Below are 6,632 nucleotides of genomic sequence, written 5' to 3'. Positions count from 1 at the left end.
TATGGTTTGAAATCTCATTCAAATTCTTCCACCATTTGCATTGAATTTGAAAAAGATTTTTACCTAGAAATCTCTTAAAAATTCAACCATTTGTGATTTTCTTGGGAATTCGTCATTGGATAATTGTCATATATTTTCAATCAAATTTATAAGTTATATAATTTTTTATTTTTTCATTTGGAAATGCATACAATTATCTTTATTGAAATTTTGTTTAAATTATTCAACCATGTAAGCTGAATTTATAAAAATTCATTACCTAGAGATTTGTTAAAAAATTTATCATTTGAAAATTTTAAGAATCTCATCATGGAAAAATTGTTAACTAATTCCCAAAAATTTTATAAAATTTATTTATATATTTTTTAATTTTAAAAATAAATACTAATTATTATTAAAGAAACCTCATCTAAAGTTTTCCTCCATTTGGGTCAAATTTAAAAAGATTTCTCACCTAAAAAGTTTCTAAAAATTATCCATTTGTAATCTCTAAAAATTTCATCTTTGGATAATTACCACTTGTTTTTCAAGATTTTGTTAAATTTTTATTTTATATATTTTTTTGTTAATTAGAATAGATTCCTTTAACTTTTCCTAAAAACTTAATCTTGCAAAAATATTTCAAAAATAAATAAATAAAACAAAATAAATAACAAAAATAAAAAAAAAAGAATCGGTTCTGCTTAGCTTGGCTTGGGTTATGGCTCGATTACAAGAACATAATGCAACTTGATGGATCGACTTAGTAGTTAAGACGGCTCAGCTTAGCAGCTAAGATGACTCGACTTAATTGACTCAATAAGGAATCCATTTTTAGCAAGCATGTCGAATGCATTGCGGATTGGGTCATCATGCGAAGCAACACCTAGATCCTGGGGTTTTAAAAGGTTCCAAAATGACACTGTTTTCCCCAAGTATAGAAGCTTTAAAATTTTTTTTTCTTCAGACTTTTCTTTCTTCTTTCTCTTTTTTTTTCTTTCTCTTTTCTTTTTACCTTTTGTAGATTTCGGCCACCAAAATCTTCAACTTCAACGAATAAAATTGTCGATTTCTAGGTTTGTCACCAAAAGCTATGAATGGTCGCTGGAAGTTGTCAAATTCTAAAGATTGTCACTGGTATGTGGGAAATCTATAAAAAATTGGCTAAAAAACTGGAATCTCATAGGAAAATTCATTGAGAAATTCAAAATTTAACCAAAAATTCAAGTTTTTTCCAAAATTTTTCAAAAATTTCAAAAAAAAATTGCCAGAACTTCTATTTGAATGTTTTTTAATCTCCTTGATCTTCCAATCACATTGATTCTTTTCGAAAAAAGCCAAATCAATTTCCAAAAAACAAATTTTCCTAAAACAAATTTCCCTCAATTCAAAACCCCACTACCAGAGCAATTTTCTCTCTCGATTGTTTCTCTAACTTGTTGTGTGTCCTTTTTGGGTAGAATGCTAGCTTATTTATGGGGAAAGATCATGAGAGTTTCAACTCACTTAGGATTAGATTTTTAAAACCTAAAGATTATCACTAAAGTAATTCTAATCCTAAACTATTTCTATGAAGTCAAAATCCACATCGAGATAACATTAGACAAATTTTAAACTTCAAATTTTTTAGTTTTTTCATTTTTTTTTAAATAATATGATATTTAAAGATAAACAAAATCAAAAACAAATTAAAAATAAAATAAAATAAAATACAAAGGATAAAGAAAATAATAAATGAATAAGATAAATATACAAAAATAAATGCAATAAAAGTAAAAGCATGAAATAATAATAAAAATAAAAATAAATTTATAAACATAATGAAAAAGTTCTACCAATTGGGTTTCAAGCAAGCTCAAACCCAACCGTTTGGGCCTCGGACTACATAGGGTGTCTACAACTACTTCTCTTTGTACAGTTTTTGTGAAACAGGAATTATGCAAAAATATATATACCCATTACGTTCAGGCCAAAGTTATTCAACGTTTTTTCTCTTTTTTTTATTTTTTAATTTTTTAAAGGCTTTTCAAAATCAAAAGCACTCCACTATTAAAAATCAAATACTTCTTCAACATAAAGGCACACAACTTTAAAATTTAAGGATGACACCTGAAGGTTTTGGTGATCATGCCCGGAGGTTTTATTGCTTGTATCCTAAAAACTAAGAAATTATGTCTAGAGGTCTTATAGATCATTTTTAACTTTGCAAAATGCTCCTTTAAAATGAAGGCTCTACAACTTTAGAAAAGGTACCCTGAGGTTTTAAAAGATCATGCCCAAATGTCTTATAAATTATACCCTGAAGACTTGAAGATTATGCTTGGAAGACTTGAAAAATCATGCCCAAAGGTCTTATAGATTGTGCTCATAGGACTTAAAAGATTAAGCCTAGAAGTTTTATAGATCGTGCCCGAAGGTCTTTGATATTTTGCTTAGAAGATTTAGTGATTATGCTTAGAATACTTAAAAGATCATGCCCATAGGTCTTGTTATAACATATAGATCCGTAAATCTATAGCTAGACACAATAAGAAGAGTCGCCACCAATCTTTTTTAATTAGGTGTGATTGGCTACTAATGAATCTATCATTTTAAGAAGCTCCTAAGCTTGACTAAGAGTTTTTAAAGAATAGGTTCTGAACTTCTGAATAGAAATGGGTTCGAGAGTTCGATTATATGTAGGAAAGATTATAGCATCCCCACAATGCCTATCCTAAGATGGTACTATTTAATTTTAAATTATCCTAATAATTATCTTGGTTCTAATGGTTTTATTTTAATGTTTAAATATTAAAAATGTCTTCTAAGATTTTTCCATCAATCTAGAAGAATTCTTAAAAATATTTCCTCACCTCAAAAGTATTCAAGAAATCCTATTTATTTTCTTGAAGAGACTCAATCATTGAAAAAAAGTTTAATCATTTTTATTTTGATTTTTATTGAAAATATATCTAATTATTTCACCATTTGGGCCAAATTAAAAATATCTTCTGACCTAAAAATTTCTTAGATAATCATCCCTTTGGTGATTACTAAAAATTTCATCGTTGGAATTTTTTTTTATTTTTTTTATTTCTAAATTTTTTACTATTTGGGTTAATTTAGAATTGTCTTTTTTTATTTATAATTTTTCACCAATTAGGTCTATTTAGAATTTTTTTTTTATCTTTAGACAGAAAATAATATGACAATTATTTTTTGAAGCTTCATTTAAATTCTTCCATCATTTGGGACAAATATAAAGAAATTTCTTAGGAAATTTACCATTTAAAATTTTTAAAATTCTCATCCTCGGATAATTGTCAAATATTTTTCAATCAAAATTTCTTTTATTTAGGAAAAAATACAATTACTTTTTCTTAAAATTCCATCTAAATTATTCCACCATTTGGAATAATTTTGAAGAAATTTCCTACCTAGAGATTTCTTAAGAAATTTACCATTTGAAATTTTTAAGAATCTCAACCTTGGGCAATTAGTATTTAAATTCCAAAAATTTTTATTAAATTTTTTATTTTTTTTATTTTTTCTCTTTTTTGATTTGAAAATAAATATTAATTATTATTATTGAAACTTAATCTAAATTATTCCACCATTTAGGACAAATTTAGAAAAAAATTTCTCACCTAGGAATTTTATAGAAATTCACCATTTAAAATTTTTAAAAATTCTATCATTGGATAATTATTATTTATTCTAAAAAAAAAAATTTGTTTAATATTTTTAATATTTTTTAAAATTTAATCATGTAAAAATACTATAAAAATAAATAAAATAACTAAAGAAATAAAGAAATAAATAAAATAATACCAAACAGGATCAGATTGGCTTTAGTTACTGTAGCGCAACTCGACTTCAGGCACAAAAGGTAGCTCCAAAGACACGGTTTAGTGGCTTGGCTCAACTTGGCTTCGGGTCCAATTGCCAAAAGTCAGTCACGAGTCAAGGTGCTACGGGTTAGGTTACCTAAATGGAAATACGTAGATCCTAAAGGTTGCTTAAGGCAAAAATAGTATCATTTTGGTAGGGTATAAATAGGTCAAAAATCTTTTTCTTTAAATTTCCTTGTTTTTTCTCTCTCTTTTTCCCTTTTTCTCTTTTTCTCTCTCTAAAACCCTAAGAACACCGGTTAAACTTCACCAGATTCTAGGAATTTATGCCAAAATCTGGGTTGAGTCATTGAAAGTTCATCGATTTTTGAAAAATGGATGCCGAAAACTGAGAACCTTGCCAAAAGTTGGAATTCTCACCAGAAAGTCATCAGAATCTTCAAAGGTTGTTGAAAAATTCAATTGAAATCTGAAAATTTTCTAGAAAAATTTTTAATAGGAAAAACTTTTGAAACCTAAAAATCTTTAAAAAGTTTTTGTATCATTTAGCTACCTTTGCCTGTGTTTTTTTTTTTTTTTATCTCTGTGTCCCTCTCTATGTTGTTTAGGATTGTTATATAGGAAAGAGTCCAAATTCAAGTAGTGTTCATTAGGATTGGATTCTTTAAAAAAAATCCAATGTATTATCAAATTAAAACTTTGATTATTTATCCAAAAACTTAAAAGTTTAAGTTCAATCCAACCTTAATTGGCCAACCAAACCACTACCCTTCAATTTTATCCTTTTTTTAATTAGTTATAAAAACAATTAGACTTGCAGACCTTGGACTAAATGGGTGTCTACAGGTCTTATAGATTTAATTCGGAAGATTTGGTGATTATGCCTAAAGAACTTAAAAAATTATACTTAGAGGTCTTATAGATCTTGCTCGGAAGACTTGGTGATAATGCCTAGAAAACTTAAAAGATCATACCTAGAAATCTTATAGATCATGCCCAGAGGGCTTGGTGATTATACTCGAAGGACTTGAAAATCATGCCCAAAGGACTTTGAAAAGAGTTCAAAATTTTAAAGATATAACCAAAAATTTTAAGAAGAATTACCTAGAGGTTTTAAAAAAATCATATTAAAAGGTTTGAAAACTAATACTCAAAAGTTTTAACAAAATACCCTGAGGTAAAATTTTGTTTCATGTCATCATCAGAAGTTTCTTATCTAAAAAAAAAAAAAAAATTATCTTGAAAAGTTTTCTTTTCTCAACCAAAGTTTCAAGCCTAAGCTTATGTCTTTCCTATCTATTAAAAGTATGCAATAAGTGCAATACAAGAAATAAATGTAATGCATATAATGCATGATGAAATCAATACCATATGTCCCTACTTGTGGTAATATGATACTCAAAACTTTTTTTTTCCTTTTCCCTCCAACTTTCTATGACATAACCTTTAAATAGGCTGACAAGTTCTTTCGTTAACTGAAGCAAACATTCTCAAAATATTTCATTCTAAAAAATAGTCCTTTGCATTTAGCATTCTTATTACCCTAAAAAGATCTATTCTATTATAGCATTCACCTATTTTCCCACAATAAATATTGAGATTCAAAAATACTTCCTAAACATTTCTCAAAATATTCAAAAATTGTAATGGAAAGTGCCCCATATAGCTATCTTTCTAAAACATGAACCAAATTCTCACATATGATCAAATCTCTTAAACACTAGTGATTACTATGCATAATGAATGCGATGAATCACAACTTGGTTTTTCCAAAAAGATGCAATGATTTAGTACATCATAATCTTAGTTATCAAAAGGAACTTATCCACTGAATGAGAAAGGGATTATCTATGTCTCTTCATTTTAGTTCATAAATGAATATGAGCTTTTAAAGTACAATCCATTTTGGCACTATCTTAAGTTCTTGATATATGGTAGTTTAGTAAATGCTAAGACTGGTCATTCAAGACTCAAAGTTTTGGGAAATAAACAAAAGACTCAGATTTAAGAACTATTCATCAAAATAAGGTTGATCAAAAGTCTCCAATGCATCGAGGTTCATTCGAAAATGCCTTTACCTAATGCTTGTTGCATCAATCAGTTTCATAAGTTGCTTTCAAGTTTTCATTTTTACTCTAGACTACTCTTTTGCTTCATTTTTTTTTCATTTTTTTTTATTATTCCGTTTTGCATTTGAGTATTTAAAATGCATTTAAAACCAAATCTATGATTTTCTAAGGAACAAACCTTTCAACTTAGGTTTCCATACATAATCAAAATAGACTTCTCAAAAGATGTAACGTAAGCTAAGGTTCAAGGTTTTCAAAACAAAAAAAGATAACTATGTAACGTAGGCTAGGGTTCAAAGTTTTAAAAAATAAATAAATAAATAGGCACAAAATATATGTTTAAGGGTAATTTAACCAAGTATCATTTTTTTTCCAAAAGACATCTTTTATTTTATCAAAACATGCATTTTTTTTTCTTTTTTTTTTTTACTTTCTTTTCTTACATGAGTTCAAAATTTTTGAAACTCAGTTTACTTCAAACTTACCCCTTAACATAAAAAGATTATTTTCTAGCCCTTAACATAAGATCAAATGCCATTCTGATGAGATCTTTTTATTTTTTTTTAATATACCCCTAAATTTTGAGGGTAAACCTTGGTTATGGTTCATTCAGAAAGAAAAATCAACAAACTCAAAAAGGATAACCAATGAATATTTTCCTCTTTTGTGAAGCAAATTTGAAAGATAACTATTTTTCATTTCAAGTATGGATACTTCCATTGAAAAACAGTTCTCAAAAGCTGACATTCTTTTT

Source organism: Durio zibethinus, chromosome 9 (assembly GCF_047325235.1).
Source record: "Durio zibethinus cultivar Kanyao isolate XHJ-2024 chromosome 9, ASM4732523v1, whole genome shotgun sequence".
In the NCBI taxonomy this organism is placed as follows: Eukaryota; Viridiplantae; Streptophyta; class Magnoliopsida; order Malvales; family Malvaceae; genus Durio; species Durio zibethinus.
Note: the sequence above shows the minus strand (reverse complement) of the source record.